The sequence below is a fragment of the Gavialis gangeticus genome, unplaced genomic scaffold, assembly GCF_001723915.1.
Source record: "Gavialis gangeticus isolate Ggan-Ray unplaced genomic scaffold, GavGan_comp1, whole genome shotgun sequence".
NCBI lineage: Eukaryota > Metazoa > Chordata > Crocodylia > Gavialidae > Gavialis > Gavialis gangeticus.
The window spans coordinates 1,149,055-1,175,703 of record NW_017729026.1 but is presented as its reverse complement, the minus strand read 5'-3'; positions in this window follow the sequence as shown (position 1 = coordinate 1,175,703).

Genomic DNA, 26,649 nt, shown 5'->3' with positions numbered 1-26,649 from the left:
CCCTTGCCTTGCCCACAGATTGTTCTAGGGCTGAGGCAGTGGTGGGCTCCCTTAAGTGCCTTGGGCCAGCAAAGGTTGCTTAGTGGGCCAGCAGTGGCAGTAGTCTGGCGGGCTTAATTTAAAGCCCGGTGGAGCAAGTCAGCCAGTCTGGCTAAGAAAAGCCTCGTTCCCAGGGGAGAGAGGTGGAGGCCATACCTTCCCAGCAGCTCACTGCCTCTCTCACCAAAGAGGGGACTGTGGTCATGGAAGCCAAAGCCTTCCCGATGACACCAGCACCGCAGTCTTTGGTTAACTATCTGGATCCTCCTCTCCCTCCTCAGCCCATAGCCTGAGACTGGGAGGATCGAAGAAAATACCACCTGCACCCCCAGATCCTTAAGCCCCACTCCCAAATCCCTGTAGTGCCTCATGACCCAGCTGGGAGCACTCCGAGCCGTGTCATTGATGCCCACATGGATAAACTCAATTCATTGAGTCTGCTGGAACATGGTAATTACCATGCTCCAATAGCATCCTGCATCTCATGTATCAGGATCCCCACACTTAAAAATGGTGGGGAGGGTGCTTTATCTAAACCTTGTCAAATGAGCTTGAGTTCAAGGAACCTCACCACCATTTTAAGCATGGGGTTACTGATCCATGAGAGGCTGTGGCAGAGCCTCTCTAATTAAAGTGTCAACCCCTCAACCCCAGAGTACATGTAAAAGTGTCCTGAGGTACTAAACATATTCACATTAGTCTGTGCTAATGCATAATAGCACAAGCACAAACTTTATAGGTGCTGTTTAATGCACAGTAGACTATTCGACTACTCATTAACTTATTAGTACTTTTTTTACATGCCACTTAAATGCACAGTAGAATAGGCTACTGTTCACTAAGTGGACATACAGACATGCCAATAGACATGCCCACTGAGGTGCTTGCCATGGATGATTTCTCTGGCTGACCACTGGAAAGCAAAATGGCCACTAGTTTTTTGTATTTTAGATAAATTGTGGCCTCATGATAAGCTCCAGGACAGTGCTACAATCCAGTCCTACTTAAAACCTATTTTGAAAGCTTGTTTGTGACTTATCTGATGCATAGGCCTTAGGCTGACCTTAGCAGAGGGGTTGATTTCACGATTGGTATGGCCCTGTAAGTGGAATAGGACCTTCACCCACCACAGACAGGCAACTACCATGGCTCTGAAACGCAACTTCCATTATAACTGCTGACCTATCTTGGGTCTGATAATTTGTGACTAAGTCAAATCAGCCATGCTGCTACAATACACCAAGAACTGAAAATGTCGTTCACTAGCTCACAAAGGCAGAACATGGAGGATGCAACTGGGTTTAAAGGGGCGCCAAAGCCAAACGTATGCTATCTGTACAGAAGTGAATTTCATCCCACAACATTAAATATAATGCGGAAGATTTTTAGTAATCTTAATCCCAATACAAATCACTCCTTGACTTTGTTTTGACAAATCTCTACTGTTTTCACACTAAGACCAAATTAACAATTCCTCCACTTCCTCCATCGTCTTTCTTGTAACTATTCTTTTCTGAATTTTTTTCTCGTTTGTGAAACGATGTAGCAGTTCAGAACTTGATGGTCTCTTCTTTCATTTTTTCTTTATGGCTCCAGTTCTAACTCAAATCTGGAGCCTTCCCTTTAGTTAAGCCTCCCCCTTTTTATCAAATAATATTATCTTGTATTCTACTTATATTACATATGACCTTAGAGACTCCCTGTAGCTTTTAACCTGTCACATAGATTAAGACTTCATTACGTTTCATGTTTCCAACAATACTGTCTTGTTATCTACAGCTAACGATTGTTGGAGAAGGCTAATCAGTATTGTTACAATAGGAAAGTGCAAGAATCTTTCATCATACAACTACCCTATGTTGTTGCTGATTAGAGCAGTTTTGTAATTTCATAATAGTCCAGTTTCATTCACTGTCATGTTGCATATGCTGCATATGAATGAAGCAATTTTCACTTGTGCATTGGATTTTCCTTTACCTGTTGATAGCATCACCTGTGCTATTGCATTCTTTTTCTTTACTCATACATGCTTGTAACTCAAAGATGGATATTTGATATTTGGTAAAGTTTAATGAACATTTTCCCCCAAACTCTCATTTTCATGCACTGTTAAATGCTGCAATAAAATGTGGTGAGGAAAAGCCACCATTCCAAAGTAATGTCCTTATTATTCTTTATTATCATTGTTCAGTAGTGTTTAGAGGCCTCTTATAAAACTGGGGGTCCACTGTGTTAGGTACTATGCACATGTAGTCAAAAAAAACCCCTAAAGATCTTCATCCAAGACAGAAAAAATGCCATGCCACCACAGTTAATAGATGTAGAACTAAGACAGGTAATATTAAAAGACTTGCTCGAGATAACATGGGGGATTTGTGTCAGGGTTTTTACTTTATTGTTTGGTACCTTAATCACAGGGTCATATTTTGTACTCTACTCTTCACGCAAAATTTCTAGCCCAGTTTTGCAGATGCAGAAAGTCCCCTATCTCTCTGTCTATCTTATCTCTCATTTCTTCCTAATTAACTGAGATACAAAAACACAGGATAATTTATTAAATGTGTAATGATCTTTTTATTTGGCCCACATCTCCTCATATGTTTTAATATACATATATTCATCATACTTCTATGAAATGCCCACAGTCTACAGTTGGGCTGAATTACTTGCCTATCATGTCTGTGGTATAACAGGACCTGAACCCAGGTCTCCCACAGCAAGGCCTATAATCCCTAACTTCTGCATAACCCCTTCTCTCCTAATAGTTTAGAAAGTGTCCATACCTTCTAAGTGTATGATACATATCAGAATATTATCAGGTCTTCATGGCCATGTGAGTACTACCTATCAACATTTTATATCATTTCTTTACTTATTTAGTTTTTTTCCCTTCTAATAATTATTAAATCAGTGTGACATTTCTTACTGTTAAAGAATCAGGGAAAAAATCACAACCTCTCTTCCTTTGGGTTAATATATGTTTATTTACATGGGCATCGAAAGTACATAAACTAAATGCCAGATTTCTATTAGGGCAGCAGTACAAACTCACTTACTTGCGGTTGCCCAGTAGACTCAGTCTACTTACCTACATTCTTCTACTTGTATCCAAGCCTGATCTTGTTCTCCCATTGGCTGCAGCCTCACTGCCCTGATGTCAATAAGAATGGTGGGCTTCCAGCACTTTGCAGGTAAAGCCCTACCATTTCAGCGCTCCAATATCCACTCAAAGGACTTCCCAGTGTCACATCTTCTATAAACTCCACCATGCTTTTCCTGTGTCTGTACAGCATCTCAGTTCATTAGGAAGACATGAGATAGCAAAAGGCATGATACTGTATGTTTTGGAACTCTGAAGCCAAGGAGATTCTCCTTCCTGTACCATGCATGGGGCCTTTAACTTTAACCCAGCAGTGCCTTTTGTCTAATGGGGAGAGACTATTTATGAGGAGTCATACAAAATAAACACAAAGAGTTCACCATAAAATATGACAACCACTTTAAATAATGTTGACTTAATTAAACTTTAAACTTTATTTATATATTTTATGGCTGTAGTGTGAGCTCTTCTCGGATGTTTACTTCAGTGAAAAATCCATCATGTGAGGACCTTGAAAGGAATTAATCCCCTTACCCCTGGCACAGAACTCAGCTCCAACAATTCAGATCTAAATATTTAGTGATGGATGATACATGTTTATAGAACAGAGGGCAGCATGACATTTAAATGGGATCCGGGGTTGCTATAGTGAACGCACATTGTTGAAAAGAAACTGGAAGCTGAAGCCATGCCAGCTATCGGAAGCTGATAAGTCAGTCCCCTTTTTTGCCTTTTTTTTTCCTTCCATCTATTCCTTCTGGGTTTTTGAAGGCTTCTTCAGAAAGGGTTACAAATAATTTTCAGAAGGAGAGGTTCTGCTGACTCTTGTACATTTGGTAGTGCATCCCATGGTTAAACTAATAGCCTCATTGGGTGTCAGCCAAAGGTTACAGGCCTCTCAAAATATTCTTGGAAAAAAAAAAGTTTATCACTGAACTGAAGTTTCTCATTAGTAACCCTGTGTTGTCTAATCTGTGAAATTACATGATTAACTCTTTTGCAGAGACAGCTTCGGCCAGAGTTTGCAATCCCACAGGAAGTTATTAAAAGTATCACCAAGATAATTTCCCTGCTTTGTACTTGGCCCTTGGGGTAAAGGAAATACATCATTAGATGAGTACTTTATAATAAAGCTATAGATCACTGACAATTATTAAACGGCTGTCAAGGACGATTATTATTTTAAAAGTTGAGGACTGTGCAATTTGAAAAACAAATAAAAAACCTTGAAAGAAATTCTTACTTCCTTTGTTTTTGTATAGAAATTAGAAACATGCCTTCCCCCCATTCTCTTTGAAGTGTGTATTTGAATATAAACATTCCCTATACACAGATATTTTACCTTAAACATTTCTTTTTGTAGCTTTAAAATGCTCTTAAGACAAGGAGTCTTTCATTATCGAAATAAAATTCCTCTTGGACTCCATCAATAGAAAGATCTTTCATCTGTAGCTGGGAAGGTGACTTAGCAAGTAAGACATGAACCAATAGATGATGTATTGCTTCTAGTCACTGAGACAGAAGTGGCTTTCTTTTAACCTGCACTGAACTCCTAGCTTTGGTCAAGACTGTACTCGGAGACCCAGGATAGATGAAAACAGACAGAGCACATATTTTAATACAAGTACATTGCAAATGTTTTCCATGATTCACTGAATCAGTTTTTGGCCTCTCAAGGAGTACCTCCCAGCCCTGTGTTTTTTGTTGATAATGTTGGGTTTTTTAATTTTTTCCTGCCTTGTATCTTTAACAGCAGTTTCAAGTGTTCCCATTTTCCTTCTCCAAACAGTTACTGCATCTTATTCTTTTATTTTGTTGTTTAATAATTGTGAATAGACTTAGTGGTCACAAAAGTAAGAGACTAAGAGCACTTACATAAGCTAAGACTAGTCTTCTCAGTCAAACCTGCAGCAGTACTATATTGATTGTGAACTGTCGCAAATTAGAAAAAAGTGTGCAATAGACAAATGTTCATTACAGGTACACCAGGTATGGCTCAATCAGTTTTAAGACCCAGCCCTCAATCCAAACCATGCTTAGAAATGCTTGATTACCTCCTATTTACAGTTTTGCATTTTTGGTGCTTCCTAGGATCAGTGAGAACCAGAAGTGGAAGTGTCAAAATATTCTTATATAATAAAAGACTTAATCCATCTGTCTGTCTGTCCATAACACTCTTGGAGCACTCTGATTGGTTAGTGAAATAACCAATCAGAGTGTGGAATGCTGCTATGATAGTGGGGATGCAGAGGACAGAGTGGGGGGATGGAGAGGATGGAGCCCCCAGGCCCTGCTCCTCGGCGGTGGCAAAGCAGCACCATGATGGAGGACATGGAGTGGGGAACCAAGCCAGCAGCACTGACTTCACTCCCCCACTCCATCCCCACCATCATGGTGGTACCCCACCACCTCTGAGGAGCCGAGCCGGGGATGTGGGGGGAAGAAGCCAGTGGCACTGGAAACAGCAGTGGTGCAGGGTGCTGGTGCAGGGGGACAGAGGGGACGGCAGGGCAAGCTTCCTCCTCCATCCCCTCTCCTGGAAGGCAGTGCGGGGTGATGGGTGGCAGTGCTCCATCCCCACCTGTCTCCCCCCTACTTGTCATTCTTGATGGGCAATTCGCTAGTCATAAGATATTATTTTAGCATTCCAGAAAATGTAACACTGATACTAGAAAACATGTGAGAAATCTTTCAATTAAATTGAATTTAGAATTCTGAATGGACACTGACACTGGGGGCTTCATTTTTAAATTAAGTTGTAAGACTCTGAACTAAATTAAATAAAAGGTGATAGGATCCATTCTCAGCTGTGAAACTCTGATCAAGTCAAGTAGCTTGCTCCTTCTGAGTCTAAATTTTGCTTTCAGTGTAATGGGGGTAGTAAAACCTTGCTGATTTTATAATACACTTTGAGGTTGTAGGTGCTATAGTGTGTAAATCCAATATATTTTTAATTTGCCAAGAACTAGAAATGTGGAGCTACAGTTTTGGTTTCTATAGTTTACTTTCTGTAGCCTTTTTATGATTAAACCTCATATCCTATTTCAGTGTTGAGGACAAAAAGTTCTCAAATTGCTCATTTTTATTGTTAGAAAAATAAAATTAAAGCAACTGAAATAAGCAGGATCTGGATTCATCTTTAATTCAATGAAAAGGGGAGAAATTAAAAGGAGATAAAAGAAAGAGTAGTTTGTTATACCACGTTATACCATATGGAATGCAAGCAAAAACGACTGTCTCCAGGGCTAGGGATGGAAGTTACACACAAACTAGTTTAAGTCATCAGAAACTGTTTTATACCTGTAACATAACAGAAGTTCAGTACACATAAACCAGTTTCAAGATGGCTGAAACTGGTTTAAGATAAACCTGGTTGAATGCAGTACAGTAAAAGCTGTGTTAACCAGCACTTTATTAGCCAGAAAACTCTATTAACCGGCATCTGAGCGACGCAGCAAAAGTGAAACCAGAAGTACCGCTTCTGGGGGACTTCCCATTTCACCACCACGAGCTGAGTTTTTCTTTGCCACTTTGTTGGCCCATGGCCCAGAGCAAAGCAGCCTACACAGGAAAAAGCAACCTGCGTGGGACCCCCCTCCCTGTCCCCAGCATACTGATGCCAGGGAGTGCACCAGATGGTGCACATTTGATTAACCGGAATATTTGATTAACTGGCATCCCCCAGGAATGGGGGATGCCAGATAACAGAGCTTTTACTGTATCAGACTTACCTGACTTGGGTCAAACTGCTTTATGAAACTTCTGCCCTAGACCCCTTCCTGGTCCAAGTAAATCACAGTCCCCCAGCATCCCAGCATGCTTTCTAGCCCTGAGCTGTGCTGTCTGCTCCAGCAGAGAAAAGTTGGTGGAAGGGGGAGGCAGGGCCTGGGGTCTGAGATGGTTGGGGGGAGGTTAAGCCTCCCTTCCCTCAAGTACAGAGATGTCTTGCCCTACTAAACTTACTATTGGCTGTGACTGTGGACTACAAATCCCAGAGGCACCTGGAAGCAGGAACAGAAGGTGATGAGCAACCCTGCAGAGTCCTGCTGTTGTGATTCTGAACTGCAAATCCCAGAGACCTCAAGTGCAGCAGGATGAAGAAGTGAACACACAGCCCATTTTGGCTATGTGCCAGAAAGCCATGCTCTAGTGCCCCCTGGCTTCTGACTTGAGATGCTACATAGATATGGCTTCAAAAAGTGTATGTCTGTTCACTCGTTAGTCAGTTTAATTTCTGCATTTTAGACTAACCTACAAAGACTACATGGATTCAGCCTCAGGCTTTTTGACTGTCTGTAATTAGGCCAAAGGTGACTACTTAAAATGCTTTGATGACCATTTGCCCTGAAACAAAGGCTAAGGTGGGCAAAAAGCCAACAAGCAGAGGAGGCCAAGGCAGGTGTGATCAGTACGCTGTTTGTCATCCTTCTGCTTCTGCATACTTTATCATTACAAGGCCCTCAAAATCCCTAAACTCATGATCTATGTGGCTAGCTCATTTTCTAAAGTTTAAGAAGAGAGGACTTGGTCCAAATAGGAACAGAGTACTTCTGAAGCACACCCTGTTCCACAACAAGGGGTACTCATTATCCACAACTTTCTGTGATGGGCTTCTAGAGAAGATTATTTTGTTACGTTTCAAGTTCCGCAGAAAAAAAACCCAAAGTAAAATGGGAAGCTGCTTCTTTCCAGACAATATTTTTCAGACTATAAAAGGTACAGATAGTACCTAGAAGTATTCATAATGTTAGTGTTTAAATAAATGAAATCAAAACCTTTAACCTTTTTGAGGTTTCTCTGTGATAGACATAATGGGGAATTCTAGAAGCCAGAGCCCACTCCCTTCCAGAGGATCATCCATGTCACTCAGTAACATACCCTTCACCTTGTTCTTCTCCTCCTGGCTTTATGTATCTCTCTCTTTTGGCTGCTCAGGGCACAGCTGCAAAAGGGGTGCAGGACAAACGCCTCATCTGTGGTGTGGTGGTTAAAGCACTGTCTGGAGAAATTGAAAAGCACCACTTTAAGGCCTTCTGAGTGAAGAGGAACTGAAATCTAGGCCCTGCTTCCTATAAAAATGACCTAATCAGTCAGTTCTTGGCATTAAAAAATGGCAGTTTTCTCCTCTGGCTAGTTGTGGCTTTTTTATTGGCTACAGTTTCCTTATTTAGGCCATTTAAAGCTGTTACATTTATATGGAAGAACCACTGCTCTCCTGGTAGAAGCTAGCAGCTCAATTTCTCCTGGAGCAAACATGCTCCCTCTGGAAGAAAGATCTTCCGGTTTGGCACCTGGAAAGTCCCCCATGCAAGATAGTTTCTCTCGCTAGAGCAAATGCCTGTATGCACCACTCTTCTCTCTCCTCCCTTCAGACTAGGAGGGGAGGGATGGAGCACTAGGACTATGCTCCCTGCACTCCCCCAGACTACGATCCCAGTCTGGGGAACCTCAGGGAGCATTGTCCTACCATGCCAGGAATGGTAAGAGTGGAGTAGGCACCAATCTCCGTGTCTTCCCCAGACTAGGATAACTCTGGCTGGGGGAAGGTATGGAGAACAAAGAGAGGAGCTGGGAAGGCTGAACGCCATTACTGCTCCCTCTCTGGGAAAGACTTCAAGTGATGGAAATTTCTCAGAGATGTCCACCACTAAAAAGAACACCTGTTCATACCCTTACTTGCAAAGTATAGATCCCCAGACAGTGCACAGCCTACTGAGTATGCCCATTATAAAGGCACACATTTACTTATCCAGACTGCTTGGGTAATATAAGGTAATAGAATTGCAAACAGTGTGCATGTGCCCAAAAGGCCACTTGAACTGCTTGAAAATCAACATTTGGGTGTACAACAAGTTAGATAATTTTGCCCTACACTTCTCAGCAGAAAAGCACTAGGAAAACACACAAAATTCACATGCATTGGATTACCACTATGCTCTAATATTTCAGTGAAGTCAACAGAAAGCTTCTTATTGGTATTAGGGGACTTCAGAGCACACCCTGAGAATGTGGGTCTCTGAGTTCTCAAAAGATAGCTTATACCATTCAATATGAACTCCAGATTATATCCCAAAAATCAGTATATCATCAAAAAATTAAAATCTCTGCTTTTGTGGATGAGTAAAACAAGTGTAATCTTCCCTCAGTAGTTTCTAATCCTCCTTGTATATAATTTAACACAGCCTTCACAGAGGGTGTTGACCATGCAGTGATTAACACCATTAGCAGATCATGCAGTTATATGTGAGAGAACAAATCAGGAACGAAACTCCTTAACCCTGTAAGGATAGATTCTGCCATCCTTATGGAGAATGACTAGCAACTTGTTTCACCAATTTTGCCTACGGTGTGTGGTGGATGTAGGAGGCCTGTAAGTGTTATCATTTTGGCTAGGTGCAGACATTCAAACAGCCCAAAGTGGAATCAATCTGGGTTATGCATTTTTTTGTAAGCGGCATAGTTTAGATCAGTAGCAAATAGAACCCACATTTGCCCTTTGGTGGGTAGTTTGGGAGGGGTGGAGGAGGAAAATCTTAGACAGATCTGCCGTTTCTGTTCTGTGCCAAATTTCTGTTCTGTTATGGCATAGATGAGTTTTGTGTACTGAACTTCTGTTGTTACAGGTATAAATAGGTTTCCAATCGCTAGCACTGGTAAAAGTGTAATGTCTATACCAGGCCTTTGTTTTCAGTGTATTGCACTTTTACTTTTTTTGAAGGCTCCATGGAGCAGCTGACATTTTTTTTTTTCATTTCAGAAACATCCTGTCACATGCAAGATGCAAACACTGTGCTCCCTTCATTGTTGTTCAGTCTTGCTTTCTTATGTTTACTTTTCAAACTGAATGTGACTGGTGACTCTTTGAAGCACAACAGCTTAGCCTATTCAAAGATAGGCTTAGCTGAGCCATAAGTCGACTTCCCATTCTGGGAGAAGTCTTATAATACAGTAAAAAAAGTGCAGGACTATATCAAATTTAAAATGATCTTGTTGGTCCTCATTCCTCCCTCTGGGAGAGACTCTGCTGACCCTGGCTTCCCTTGTTCCTGAATCTGAAGTAGAACTTTTATCAGCCAACAAAGGGTCATGCTTTGTCTGCACACATAGCATTAGCAAAAAAAAAAAGTGTTGAAATCTCAGTGTTGTTTCTACTAGGAAAGGAGGGGGAAGTCTCTCCTCTGACAGGGATGGATATTTAAAAGGGTATCTCCTCTATCTGTCATTGAGTGGCTGTTTTACATCCTCTGAGGGCAGCAGGAATGTGATTGAGCTGTACTAGCAGAGAAACTCATGTCTTTTAATACTGCCACTTCAGGTGGAGTTACATCTGGAAATTCTGGAATCACATTAACAACTCCCTTCTGTACAGTCCTGGGCACCCTTGGCAACTACCGAACAGGAGCTGAGGGTAGTCAGCATCTCCCAGGAGGGACTAAATACCGTCCAAGATCATGATTGAGTCAGGCACTGAAGCCTAAAGGTAATGGAGGAGAAGGAAGGTTCAAAGAAATAAGTTAGAGAATGCATTCAAAATAAAACCCTTCACTTCACACACTTGTTAGCTTTTGGAACTGGCCATTTTTTAAGTGAAAACTGAGTTTAATTCTGTACTTCAATGCCAAATCAGAAACCAGAACCCTTCGATACATTATCACAGCTTGTTTTCATATTTGTAATTCTTATTACACTTCAATCCATTATTCATAATGTCATGTTTTAGTTGGTAGAACACCAGACTCGCATATGATTAGTGATAGCTGATGAAATGAACTTTCTTAAAAGTTCAGGGGCCTTGTGTTCTATGAAAATTAATTTCTAAAATCAGTGCCTTTGATGTTTTCCCAGGACAAATATTTTACTCACAATTAAGCACTCAGGACAAAGTGGTTAAAGAAAATCCTTGATAGCATGACTTAAAAAAAAATTAAAGATTTTTCTCAATGGCTGCTACTGAATTTCCCATTTACAATAATTTTATAAATTCATTGTATTTGTGTCAAATCATCATCATCTTCCTTATAGAAAATGTCCCTTACTCATGAGAGTAAAGCACCCATTATTTCACTTACTTTCTATATTTTCTAATTCTCAAAAGTTCCATGTAAATAAGTCTGTCTCCTAATTTAGCTGTCTTAGTTAATGGACTCTTTAATTTGAGATTCTATACTACTGTTCACATTGTTTAAACCTTTCCAGAGGAAATATTTATATAACTTCCTTGACTTTCTCAGAGATAAAAAGGTAAAAGAAGGGGGGGGGGGGGTGTCTCTACATATATGTAGAGAGAGATCTATATATGTATGTATGTATGCTTTTTGTATCCATATGTGCTCTGTTACTCAAACTCCTAACCTACAGCTTCCCATCATTCCTAAACCTTCTCTTCCCTAAAACAAAATCTTTTGTATGGTGTTATTAAAACAATATGCCCTGAAAACCATGACCTCTATGCTAATTAGGAAGATCTTTCCATTTTAAGTAGTGTAATGCTAGGATTATGCTAACCGAGAGAAGCATCTGTTCGTAGCCAAGGCTTTTCCTCGTGACCTTGATTTGAATCAGAAAAAAGGCTGAGAGCTATTAGCGCCATTGGCACCATCTTAGCTCCTGTTCCTTCACTAACTAATAGTGCTGCAGCAGACTGTTTTATATTTGAAAGAATGCATCTTTTCTTGTCTAGTGGGAAGTTATTTTCCCACTTCACATGAATGGCCACATGGATATTGTCAGATTCCTACAAAACGTAGCAGTGAAATGAATTCGCCCAACCTATTGCCTGAGGAGATGATACTTAGCTGAGACAAAATAGTTTTAACTCTATAAACAGAGTTTGACCTGCTCATCTTAGCCAGCTTGTCTAAACATATCAGTTCAGCAGGGAAGTGATACAGGTTTCAATAAGGAAGGGGCACACTACACATGTCTGCAGAAGATCCTGACTTCCTGCCCACTACCCCCCATCCCAAATGAGCGAATTACAAGCATCTGCTGTGACTCCTCTTTTCAGGTCACCCAGTGTATAATGGGAGGAGAGGAAGGGAGAATTCACTCCAAAATGTCTCTGGATCAGTAGGCACCAACTGACTAATGGTAGGGAGGGGGAAATAACCTCAGGGTACTTGGCTTTCAGCAGACTAGGAGGGAAATGGTCACAGAAGAGGGAAGGGGGGAGTACCTGTTGCCAAATGGCTATGATTACAGCAGTGGCAAACGTCCAGGAAAACAGAGCCTTGGTGCAGTTTTATCAGGATCATTTTTAAATTGCTATTAAGAAGTATTTTTCAACAATCTCATTTTTATTAGCCGTTTGTGCCCATTATAGTTTTCTAGTTGCTAGTTTGTTATAGCTGTAACATAAATAAGGTTCTAAAAATGTCTCATTTGAGAAATTGCAGGGCTGGGCATGCCATTTAGACACAGATAAAAGCAGACGTAAAGGGTTTTCTTTGTAATGGGTCTATTTTATATTTAATAGAACTGTCATATAAACCTATACTAGCATTTAAAATGCAGTTTCTAGGCTATAAAATAAACACCATTTCTAATATTGCTGTTGGCTTTCACCTATAGGACACAGTTCATTAAAAGCTCTATAGTACATCTATGTGGGATTGCCATGTGATTTACTATTGCTAAACAACCCCAGGCAGTGAATGTCTTTTCTCCCTACCTTAAAAAGTAGCTGTTAAAAAGCAATGGTTCAAGTATATTAATAATACACTAATGGTCCCATCTTGGGAGGGTTGGTAAGGTCAGAGCAGAGGTTCTGACTTGTACAACCACTATTGCAGAAGCTTTGCTAAGAAACCTTTGGGCAAATTGTGTCTGAGAAGTGCATGTGCTTTTTAATTCAACTCACTTCAGTGAGACCTTATCAAACAAGACAAGCATTGCCAAAGTGCGTACAAGAAACAGACCTCTCAAGTCCCTGTGGGAGGTAGGTATGGTCTGCCCATGCAGAGCAAAACCTTAGGTTTAGGGTTTGACTGTGAGTATTTGTTGGTAAGTGTCTACTTCTGATTGACACTGCAATGCCACTCAATTTTGCTTGGCATCAGCTGCACATCTCCTCTGTGCCCTTTTATAATAAATAAAGTTATTGCTCTCCCTTGTCACTGTTGCCACACTTAATGGAACCAGGGTGAGCAGTGCCTTGCTATGGTAAGCACTTGGGATGGTCAAAAAGGAATGGAATACTTGTTTCGAAAATGTCCTTTTTGTCCAAAATGTTTCCATGGGTTTCCTGGTGTCAAAAGTCTCCCAGGAAGAGTCACCCACAACCCTGGCTTTGCAAGAGACCAGACCAGGCTGACATTGTTTGCAATGGCTGCTGAGCTAGGAAGTGCTTTGAATCAGTGCTTTTCCCTGGTGGTATTGAATAGCATGTGAACACTAAACCCAAGATGCCTCTGGCTTGGAAACCCCTAGGAAGGCTCTAAAAAAAGGCAGTTATTGTATTGCTACCTTCTGCCTCAACAGTGACTTCTGAGTGAGATGGGGATTCAGACAAAGAGGTCCAGGAGGCAGATGGATGGGAATGTGAAGCTTAATGAATGAAGGCCGCATAGTGAAAGAGGCATTGTCTGTAGGGTGACTGCCTCGTGTTGGGTAATTAGGAAGGTGTGTAGTGAACAAGATAGAAGATTGCAGGAAAGAAGGAAAGGTCTTGTGGTTTCTATGCTAACATGCTGCCCTAGAGCACTGTATTCTGTCCCTTCCTCTGACACAGAGTTCCTTGACCTGGAACCCTTCTGTCCAATTTGCAGAAGTCCTGAGCAGTCACAGATGCAACTGGAATTGGACAGAGGTTCATTTTGCACCTATTAAGTGCTGTATAATGGGAAACGCTCTGAGAAATGAAGAACTAGGTCACTTAATGTGGGACCATTAATGGAAACTATTCACCTTAATCTCTCTGTGCCTCCCCAGCTGTAAAACAAGGGTAAGATCCCCACTGTCATCTCACAGGGGTATTGTGAAAATCAATTAATTAATTTCTGTTCATCTTATAGTGAGAAGCACCCTAGAAAATTACTAATTTTGTCTTTGGTACAGTAACCATACTTTCTAGTTTACCCTGAACTGTCCCTGGTTTTGGCGGCTGGTCCTGGCTGGCCGTTGAGAATTAAAATGGGCATCCTGGAAACGCAAAGACATTGAGGTGCAGCCCAGCAGGGAGGCAGAGCAGCACAGAGTGGCATGGCATGACAGGTAGGCACTGTTGCTTCCCAGTGCCCACCTGCCCAGCACACCATGCCACCCTGCCTTCGCACATACCCACACCTCTTCCTGCAGCAGTGCCACTACATGGGAAGGGAAGGAGGAAAGGGGATTGTCCTGGATTTCCCATTCTCCCATATGGTCACCCTAAGTACAGGGTATTAATACACCAAACAACAAGGATAAAACAAAATACTAAATAGCTACTTCTGAAGTCAGCAACATACAGCAGGTGAATTTCTATCAGGTAAGTGTCCTTTGGAAATTAAATTGTGTGATCTTGTCAGTGAAGTCTATGCCATGTACACAAAGGAGCAAACTGAGGGTTTGCCAACAGACTCAATTCTAGCTTTTGAGTATTTGACTTTGCTACCATAGTAATGTTCTTTTTGCATATTTTCCCCATGAATTTTAACAATTGCATTACAACCATTTTCAAAAGTCATAGGATCAGGACATTATTGTGCTATGTTCAATACATATATGTATAGTGGAACCTTCTCTTAAAGAGTATAAGGTCAAAATATGGGTACCTGAAGTTAGGCACCTGGCTAACTGTACTAGGTCTCCTCATTCAGAGGTTTCATTCCTAACGTGCTGAGCACCCAAAACACTCAGCGACTTTAACAGGAGCTGCAAGTACTCAGAACCTCTAAAAATCAGGTGATTGATTTAGGGGTCCCATTCAGAAAAGTAATTAGGCTTGTGACTAACTTGTGGCATGGCCATAAGTCACGCTGAAGTTGTCAAACCCCTAGTGCAACTTAGAGCTGCCTGGCAGCAGCAGTGAGTGGTGTTGAGGCCAGGAGCGCTCACAAAACCAGGGAGCTGTAATGACTTCCTTATGACCCCTCTCTAAACTGAGCTGAGTGGATCTTTGGCATGGGAGAGAGTCTGGCCTATAATGTATAAATAAATAACAAACGAACAAGTCAAAGTTAAGGTTGAGATGAATGGAGCAGTTCACACAACACAGTGATAGTTTTACACTGTCTCCAGTCTATGGAAGACAACTGGTCACATTTTGTTCATGTTGTTAAAGTTGTCTTTAGCACCATCAGGGCGGGAAACATTTTTAAAAGAAAAAGTCTTATTCTAGAACAATCACTTGAAACCAAAACAACTTAAAATGATAATATTCTCCTATACAAATAGTTATGAATCAATTAAAAAAGACAACACATATATTTATAAAATAGCCTACATTTTGAACTTCATAAAAACCAGAAGTTAGTCAGTTTTATCATGCCAAAAATCAGCAATGTATTTGTTAGAGGGAGTGAAACAAGGTTTGTGAAAGGCCTTTTTAAAAAATAATTACAAATCAAAAAATAATTTAAAAATGAACTCACAAATTCTCATAAGATGTATTCTATACTCAGAACTTAAGTCCTCAGACTATGGATGAGCATGATGGGATAGATAAGTCAGGAATGTTTAAATGAGGTTTGTGAGTGCTTTGTTAACTTTACGTGGGGAGGAGATACATCCAGGACAAACACCCAGAACAGTATGCAGTCAGCTGGTGACCTCAACAGAGGACGATCTGGGATCCCTGTCTGTGGCAGGACCTTGGAAAAAGTGTAAAATTCCAAAGAGGGAGCCTGTAGGTTAGTGTTCTGCAGAAGAAGTCAGAGATAAGGAGACTGAGTCAGCTTTCTAGCAGATCACTGAGATGTTGCACCATCCAGGAAGCACTCTGGAATGGGAAGGATACTTCATAGATTTCATAGACATTAGGGCTGGAAGGGACCTTGGGAGATCATTGAGTCCAACCCCCCGCCCAAAGGGCAGGAAGTCAGCTAGGGTCAAAGGATCCCAGCAAGATAAGCATCCAAACGCTTCTTAAAGGAGTCCAGAGTAGGTGCTTGCACCACCTCTGAAGGGAACCTATTCCAGGCCTTGGGGGCTCAGACAGTAAAGAAGTTTTTCCTTATGTCCAGCCTAAAATGGTCTTGCAGGAATTTGTGACCATTGGTCCTTGTCATCCCTTGGGGCACTCTGGTGAACAGATGTTCCCCCAGATCCTGATGCACACCCCAATGTACTTATAGGCTGCCACCAGGTCACCCCTGAGTCTACTCTTTTCCAGGCTGAAGAGTCCCATGGCTCTAAACCTTACTTCAGAAGGCCTGTTCTCCTGCCCTCTGATCATGTGCATTGCTCTCCTCTGGACTCTCTCAAGCTTCTTCACATCCTTCTTGAATTGTGGAGCCCAGAATTGGATGTAGTATTCCAGCTGCCGCCTCGCCAAGGCCGAGTACAGCGGGAGGATGACATCCTGAGATTTACTTGAGAAGCATCTATGGATGCAAGCCAGAGTTTGGTTTGCTTTATCAGCTGCGATACCGCATTGGCGGCTCATGTTCATCTTTTGGTCAATCATGACCCCCAAGTCTCTTTTGGCCTTGGTGCTAGCAAGCATAGCACTGCTGAGCCTATAAGCATGCTGCAGGGTTTTTTTTACCAAGGTGGAGTACCTTACATTTGTTGGTATTGAAAGTCATCGCGTTTGTATGTCATCAGGTTTGTATTGGCCCACTTTTTCAGTCTATCCAAGTCAGCCTGGATCACCAGCCTATCGTCCAGTGTGGTCACTCTACCCCAAAGTTTGGTGTCATCAGCAAACATGGCCAGTCCACTTCTGACACCTGTATCCACATCATTGATAAAAATGTTAAAGAGAACAGGTCCAAGGACGGAGCCTTGGGGGACACCATGGGTCATGGAGCGCCATGGTGATTCACTTCCATTGACCACCACACTCTGAGTCCAGCCTCAGAGCCAATTCCCCAGCCATCAGCCTGTGATGTAGCCAAGGCCACAGCTGGCCAATTTTTCCAAGAGCAGATTGTGGGACACCAGATCAAAGGCTTTTTTAAAGTCCAGATATATAACGTCAATCTCTTCTCCCTTGTCTAGGTGATATGTCACCTGGTCATACAAGGAGATGAGATTGGTCAGGCAAGACTTACCCACAACAAACCCATGCTGGCTGTCCCTCAGGCTGTCCTCAGGATATCCCACGTGGTAGGGAATTTGGACATCTCAACCCCTGAATGCAGGGCAAGGTATGTTCTGGGGTTTAAAAAGAGAGTATAAAAATTCAGGGTAAGGTGTGAAAAGAGGGGAACAGAGAGAGTTATGTCTTTTGGCAACAATCCTACAACAGCGCACAGACACCTAGAGTACCAAATGGCAAACAACCAGCCCAAGTTCTCCTCCTCCCACTTCTGGAGAGCCTGCAAAAGCAGTAGGAGATGCAATTTTCTACAAACAAAAGTAGGGACTGTGGGTTGTCCACCTTGGTCCAGAGAGATCACCTCAGGATGTCTGGTCCCTGTTTGGGTACCACTAGACCCTAAGACTGATCTAGAGGCCTTTACGTATACTTTTAAAAGGGTGAGAGGTGAAAGATGCCATTTAGATAGTCTGCATAGCACCCTGCCTGATGATAGGGGCTCAAACTACTTGTCATACTGTAAGGAACAATAATCTACTCATATTGGTGATAAAGACAGTCATTCAAGATCAATTAGTGTTGACCCCTGAGGCATACCAATTCTGCTTTTGAAGTTAATTATTTCTAAAGGGACCATAACCCTAGTTAGTGGCACAATAGTTATGATATTTGCCACCTGATGGTTGGACACAAAAAGTTATAGATCAGGTAACCTTAGGAGGAGTGCCCCAACAAAGATGATGGGAGAATGAGATACCCTGACTGGAGGAACTGCAGGCAGAACATCTGGGAGGAGCGCAATACTACGATTCCCTGAAGAACTACCAGTCTACTGAACACTCCCCTGAGAGAAGCCAAAGAAACGATATCATTTGTTTCTAGAAGCCTAGACACCTTTATAAGGGGATATCACTAGATAGAGTGTTAATATATAAGTTGTTATCTCAATAAAGGTTATGGTTAAAGCTCCTTCCTGTATAAGGTGAGAAAGTCATCAAGCCTAGGAATAGACATTACACATAAACTGGTTTAAGTGATCAGAAACTCATTTAAACCTGTAACAGAACATAAGTTCAGTGCACATAAATCAGTTTCAAAATAGCTGAAACTAGTTTAAGATAAACCTGATTGAATGTAGCATCAGACTTAACTGATTTGGGTCGAACTATTTTATGCAATATCTGTCTCAGCTCCCTTCCTGGTTTAAGTTAAACCAGAGTTCCCCAGCATCCCAAATGCTTTGCTGCCCTGGGCTAGGCTGTCTGCTCCAGTGGAGACTGCAGGCAAAGCAAGGTCTGCCTGATTCCCCCTGCCCCCTCCTCTCGCTGCTTGCTGCTTATGCAGAGATCCCCCCATCCTTCACACTTCCCACATCACAGAGGTGTGAAGCCCCATGGACTCTAGGCATGTGGTAAGCTAGCTAATGTTGAGAGGTGTCTGTGTGTGTGTGTATCTCCAATTTCACTGGGACAGGCAGACAGAACAAGGTCCACTTAGGGCTTTTTGGAGCTAATCAACAGGTCAGCTGTTAATGTCCCTCTGTTCCTTCCTTGGAAAAATCTGTTTAAGAAGAGCTTGAACTAATGAGAGAGGCTTTCGTTTTCTTGATGGGCTGCTAAATGCTGTGTTATCAGCTCCCTGCTGGTTCCCTCACCTGTCAGGTTTGCAGACAGCATGAAGAAGCAGGGAGATGGAGATTGAAAAGCTCAGCATCATCAAGAGATGCATGCACTGCACACATACCCTTTGCCTCAGAGTTCTAGCTCAGGGCTGGCAATACTCCCGCCCCTTGAGCAGTAAGCGGGAAAAAGCCTGGGACTGTGCAGCCATGGCGGGGAATTTAACCCCCTCCCTAATCAGAGGTCCTGGCCATGCCCCCCCTCAGCTCAACACTGTGGGAAGCAAGGGAGGGTTTCTCAAGCACCCCCAGGTTTCTAGCCTGTACCATTGCAGGTATGTGCCTGCCTTTCCTCATTCCAGGGGAAATGTCTGTGCAGTTGCAAACTGATTCAATCTAGGCAGGTTAAGCTAACCTGCAAAGATTGAATCAATTCAGGCTCAGGCTTTTTGAATGTTTGTCCCTAGCCCAAAGCACTGATGAAGGTAGAAGAATGTCAAGAGACAGATTTAGGGTTTGGGACAAATCTTTGTCAGTATAAATGGACTTTTGGCTTAGAAAGTCCATTTCTAAGCCATTTCTAAGCCTAGGGCTTAGTTGGCTAACATTGTATCTCCTATAACATAGTTGCGTTCCCCTCCTCACCCCTATCCCTCTAATGTTAGTTCCTCACTCAGGTGATTTGTATTTCCCTACTGGCTTTGTCATCTTTTTTGGATTCACAATCCTAAACATTTACTAGTGCACCTCTCCCAGGAAGGCCCCACAAGGGCAAATGTTGATTGGGTTCTAAGAGAGAGAAAGGTGTGATTTCGTAATACTAGCTTGAATGAAAAGAAAGAGGGCAAAGGACAAAGCTCAGAGCGGTTGAGAAGGTACAAGATAAAAGAGGGATTTATAAACCCAACTTGAGATGACTGAGAGGAACTAACAAGAAGTAACAGGTCACAGTCAGATTTTGCAATGGCAGCTAAAAGCCCGTTCAGAAGAGTAGAAGGAAATAGTAATTCCCTCAAAAAACAAAATTAATTTAAGGTGAAGGCCAAGGTTGAGCTTTGGAAGTGTAAGCAGTTAGAAGAACAGCTGGTGTTCTTTGGGCTAAGATGAATATTGAGGAGCATATACCTACATGAGAGGTTATGCAGTCCACAGTGGAGGATGAGTTGGTGAGTATTAATGAGTATTAATTAATTTCAGCTAGCTAGGTACTGGTGAGCAACATGGAGGCCCCTCCCACTGACACAGTGAAAGGAAGTAGATTTGAGGATACAGTTGTTATGGCAGAGGGTCCACAAAAGAAGCAAGTAGTTTTAGAGCAGACTTTGCCGATGGCCTTGAAAGGAAAGGACTTGTTGTAGAAGACTGTTGCAGTTCATTGAAGAATAAAGTTATACATTTGTAATGAAGAGAGGGGGTGGGGGAAGGATCTGAACCATCGGTACATCCACAAGGTACAAAACCTCTCTACTACACAGGATACATTCTTAAGTGGTAGGGATATGATGAGGTGAATTACCTCACCAGACAGAAAGGGGTTAATTGGAGCCTGGGACTAATAAGACAGTGCAGGGCACTCAGGTGGAGGTGGAAGTCATGGTCATGAATGTGGTCATGATCTGCAGAGTATGCCTTTGGAAGTATGTTGGAAAAATGCAAGAGATAGTTGATTATTTGCATCTCTGAAGCAGAGCAAGGAGATAGGGTGAATTTAAGAGGATTTACTGGGGCAGGCAATTATTTTGGGCGGACGGCGTCTTACTGAGTTTTGACAAGCCATCGAGGCATGACAGGCAGCCAGGGGCAGATAAATATTAATTTTCTTAATTTTTTAGGGGCCCTGTGGGCTGGATAGAATGGCCTGGAGGGCCACATCCAGCCCCCAGGCTGCATTTTGCCCACCCCTGCTCTAAATAGCTGAACTTGGGATAGGCAGAAATTGCTGAGTCTATATTTTCATTTATATGGCTTTTTTTTCTTTCAATTTTGCTGAGGGGAACTAGGGTAAATACTGGAAAGCCACTGTTCTGAGGGAAGAGGGGTAAAGTTGAAGAGAGGCCCATGGAGTGTTAGGGACGCTACATTACTTATCAATGTTTTTGTGGACATTGCCTTTGTTACTCTAGAAGGGGTTGGAGCTAGTGTGATCTGAATCAAGGGCTGAGTTGCTGTCATGGGATACCAGTGAGACTTTATATCATGTCAAAAAGGGGACACTCCAGAATGTCAGGGGGATTTTATTCTTGTAAACAGTTTACTCCTTGCTTTAAATGCAACTCACAGTACAGCTTTAATTCTGAAATGGTCATAGTGCTTCCATACTGTACATGCACACACACACATACACACACACATGAAAACACATAGAAGAAGAAAAGCTGGGTTGGCATTTAAAAGACTGTGGGTGCATCTACAGGTGAAATTAGTGTGACACAATAAACTCCAGTGCAGTTTGAACTGGAGTTTATTGCTCCCGGGTGTAATATTTACATTTACATTTGAGCTCAGGACTCCAGCATGTTGAGGTGAGGTGGCTCAGTCTCAGCTTCCAGAAGATCTGGCGGGGGTGGTCAGTCTCCCAACCTGGAGCTATTCTTTCCTGACTCAATATTCTGCAGAGAGGCTGGCTGGGGCATAAGGGGGCTACAATGTGGGGCTAGTCAGCAGACAGCCCACATACTGGAGCACCCTCATGCCCCAACCAGCCCCGGTCACCATCTACATGTGTGTTGCAGCAGAAGTAAATAACTCTGCCATAGGATAGTACTTGTAATACTAACCTGTGGCAAAGTTAATTTACCCTGGACTAATAGTTTCTCACATGTAGATGGTGACACTTTACTGTGGAGTTAACTAGGCAACTCCACAGTAAACATTTCATGTAGATGCCTCCTATAACATCAACATTAATTTTGTTAGCTTGACTAATTGTTTTCAGAGGATGCCCTTTATTTAAGCTGGGTTAAAATGGAAACTTGACTTACCCTCATTTTGCTTTAAATATTTTTTGGTAATGGTCATTTTGAATTATAAATAGCTTCATCCTTCTTCCTTCTTATCAAACTTTGACATATGCAAGATAATAAGAGGGATTTTAGGAATATTGATGCAAAACAGCCACCCCTTTAATCATGTTAAGTCAATAGTCCCTATGAGTTAATGTTCAAATCATAGATGGAGTAAAGTAGCAAGGGGGCAAGTGGAGGAGAGAGAAATTTCTATTGCTTTTGATCTGAAATGGATTCATTACTCAGTAAATCTAAAATTGTCGAAGATAATTTTGTAGAGGCGTACATTTCTGTTTTCAAGGGTGTATAGCTCTGTGAATAAAAGTTAGCACAGTTTGAAGAGGGCTTGATGCATAGTATAAGTAGAGTGCTGTCATCACTAGAGTTAAACTAGTAAGAAGATGGAATGTCACAGCAGCATGTGTCTGCACTTCCATTCCTGTGGGTATTTCTGTGTGTTTCCTTGCTTGAAAAGATAATAATGTTTTCATTTTTTAAGTAAAGATTTGTTAAATTTTGCTTTTTGGCACAAGTGTTTCAGGATCTTGGGTCCTTCCGTTCACTCCCTTTCCTGGCCTTAGAAACATTAGACAATGTTAGCACAAAAGGGGCCTCCCAAGAGGCAGAAAAATTCCACGCTCTCCTTCATTTGGAATTCTTCATTTTGTTCTGGCCCCATCCTTCAAACGCTTACATACGTGACTGGACTTCATGTATTTGAGCAGCTCCATTGACTCCTGTGGGAATGATGCAATGAGTAAAATCATTGCATCATGTGTTGGAAAGATCAAATTCTGTGTAAAATGGCACCTTCTTACTCTACATCTTTAGTTCTTGTGGACGGATCCAGTTGAGTGCACACGCGCATTTCCCCAGGGACAAATACCAGCAGCACATGGTTGTGTCGCTGCTGCTTGTCCCCAGGGAACACTCACGCACATGCACATGCACTCTGGAGCATGGCAAGTTGCCCCGAGTGGGGTAGGGGAGGCTAGGGCCAGCCTGCCCAGCAGCCAAGACATGGCTCTGGTTTGGGGCAGTGCATGCTGCCACTACGTGTGCTATTTCAGGCATAGGTTTTTTGACACTTGGATCTCCCAGTGTCATAAAACCTCACGACACTGCAAATTAGCAGCATGGTGAACATCTGCATGTGCAGTGTAGTGCTTTGTGGTGCTGCAGATGGGTCTGTGGTACCACAAACCACACCTGTGTGCTCATCTGGATGTAGGTTTTTTGGTCAGTTTTTCACTTCTTTTTGGCATTTGAGACCACTGAAAAAGTTCATTTATGAAAGAACAGCATTGAGTCTCTTCTCTTTTGAACTAACATCAATTCAATTGTGAGCATTACTCAGAGGTATGAGAGGCAGAAAGGACCTAACTTGATTTTTTATATCCCAAGTTACTACATAGTGCCAGTAATTAGAAAAGTGAAGAAACAAGTGACCGTGTGAGAGAAAAACTATAAAATATTAACATGAGCCTTTTATACAGTAAATTTTCTCTGTGGTGTAAGTGTCCATGAAACATTTTTAGCTTCTAGTTTACAGTCATAGGACTTCTCCTTGATGTGAGGAGGTGGAAATGGCACTTCCCTCGTGACATTCAAGCTGCTCTGTATTTTAAACAGTAGGTGCCCATAAGCTGTTTAAAAGGTTTCTCTTGCCCAAGATGAGGTTTAGCAACTCTGTGCTGCTCCACAACACAGCTAGTAGCCTAGGGAGCAAGAATTGGTGGTACATGCTGCACATCAATTTGGTCAGAGGAATCCTTGAAAAAAACAAAAAAAGGTGGTGTTCCTTGGGAAAGCAAATGGAAAAATCATCTGATTATTCCTATGTGGCCTACTTAAATTAGTGGGGTTGGGATGGGAAAACAAACAAACAAAAACAAGGCTGATATAAAACAATGAAACTGTGCTATGCTGAATGCTGGGATTTGTTGACTGCATAAAAATACACATAATGGCATTTTACTCACTCACTTATGGGATGAAATGGCAGCAAAATAAGACCATAACTAAGCAAGAGTATGGAGATAAATGGGTGCAAAAGGGAAAAAGAAATGCTGTCCTTTCTCTCTTAAAAAAAAAAAAAAAGCCTAACATGGATCCATATGGCGTGAGATTTCTCTTCTGTGACATTTTTATTAAGGTTATGTATATGACCGTTCATCTTCATTCTGTTGGTGCTAATTGCTGTCTATTGGACCCTTCGCTACTGTGTACAGAGAACACATGCTTTCCCCAGGCGCTGCCATTGCTTCGGGTGCATTGGATTGTTCTGCTGTCCTCAGATAAGAACCTGCTGCTGCTGCCTGACCACAACAGCTGGGAATATTCTGCTTTTAAAAGCTTATCTTGTTGATACTTGAGTTGAGCTATTACACAGAGGAACAAGCAAACAGAATGAACGGACCCTCTGCGGGCAACTTATGGTAACAAAAAAGCTTCCATGTGCTTTTGAATGTGTCTCTTGTCTTAGAATTGACAGTGATGTTTAACATAGATGTTTCCTGTGAAGAAAAAGTGGTGGTATAAAGCCAGGAACAGGCTAAAGAGAAATATGCATGGAAAACATGTTCAGAGTTTAGGATCCACTTCAAGCCCTCATCCATGTTTAGGGCCTGATTCTGCAATACTTTATTCCTGTGAATAGTCTCATCAAAATGAATGGGATTAGGGTGCGTACATTAGGGTTACTCACATTAGTAAGATTTAAGCGCAAAAGAACACAAGAAGAGCAATACTAATTCAGACTACAAGTCCATTTAGCAGTGTACTCAGTATCTCACAGTGGCAGAATCCATGCTTAGGGAAAGAGCATTTATGTAAGACCTACCCATCTTGACCTGTCCCTTGCCTCTCCTCCTTTGTAGTTTCCAAAGGCCTAGGGAGTCCTAATTAAGAGGTTTCTTCCTTATTTTTCCCTTGTGCGTGTGACACCCTCCCTGAATAAATGCACAAGGCCGCTACCCACCACAAATCCACTCCTTCTGTGATGAAGGTCATTAATCAGCCAATTACTGATGTCTTGGAAAGCAGATGGAATTAGAAACATTAAATTACCTCAATTAAAATAAATGCAGATTAATTTTATATATGTGCAAATAGTTCATAGGTTTTTAAGGTTATTATAGTTGTCAAGTCTGACTTGCATACCTCAGTCACTGAACTTCATCCAGAGATGTTTGCATATAGACCAGTACACCAGACATGGATATATACACATATCTTAGTGTTAGGTATAATCCAGATTATGAAAACACCAATGACAAGATTCACAAAGGGATTTTGACCATGCAACACCTAACTTTTAGGTGCCATACTACTCGGCATTGGTTTTTCACTTGCCCAAAGGGACCACCCTGCCTAACATGATGCAGGATGACCAGGGTGGGGATGAATATATGCCCACCATTGGTGTGGACCTTGTGAGGGAGCATCTTGACAGGCTGGAGCCCATAAATCAGCTAGTCCAGATAGGTTGCATTCAAGAGTGCTAAAGGAAATGGCAGACATCATAGCACAGCCACTGGTGAGGATATTCAAGAACTCATTGTGCTCAGGCAAAGTACCTGAAGATTGGAAGACAGCCAATGTGGTGCCCATCTTCAAGAAAGGGAGATAAGAAGACCTGGGAAACTACAGGCCAATCAGTTTGACCTCAGTACCTGGGAAGATGTTGGAAAAATTATCAAAGAAACCATTCTTGACAGGCTAACAGAAAGCAACATTCTGAGGGATAGCTAGCACAGGTTTGTTGAGGGTAGGTTGTGCCTAACCAATCTCATTTCCTTCTATGACCAGGTGACATATCACCTGGACAAAAAGGAAGAGATTGATGTCATATATTTGGACTTTAAAAAAGCCTTTGACCTGGTTCCCCATGATGTCCTCATGGAAAAATTGGGCAACTGTGGCTTTGACTACTCCACAGTCTGATGGCTGGGGAACTGACCCAGAGAGTGGTAGTTAATGGACAGTAAAGAAGTTCTTCCTTATGTCCAGCCTGAATCGGTTGTGGAGGAGTTTGTGACCATTCAATCTTGTCATCCCTTGGGGCACTTTGGTGAACAGATGTTCCCCCAGAGCCTGGTGAGCACCCCTGATAAACCTATAGGTGGCCACCAGATTGCCTCTGAGCTTCTGCTTTTCCAGGCTGAAGAGTCCCATGCCCCTTAGCCTCTCATTGTAAGGTCTGTTTTCCTGACCTCTGATCATGCGCGTGTCTCTCCTCTGCATTCTCTCAAGCTTCTCCACATCCTTTTTGAATTGTGGAGCCCAAAACTGGATGCAGTACTCCAGCTGCGGCTTCACCAAGGCCGAGTACAATGGGCGAATGACGTCCTGGGATTTGCCTGAGAAGCATCTATGGATGCAAGCCAACATTTTCCTTGCTTTACTAGCCGCAGCATCACATTGAAGGCTTATGTTCATCTTGTGGTCAATCATGACCCCTAAGTCCCTTTCATCTGTAGTGCTGACCAGCATAGCACTGCCAAGCCTATAAGGTTGGTGCAGGTTTTTCCTCCCCAGGTGAAGAACCTTGCATTTTTCGGTATTAAACACTATCAGGTTCTCATTCGCCCATTTCATGAGCCTGTCAAGATCTGCCTGGGTCACCCTCCTGTCCGCAGGTGTGGATGCTTTACCCCAGAGTTTGGTGTCATCGGCGAACTTGCTAGCACAATGACCGAAAGAG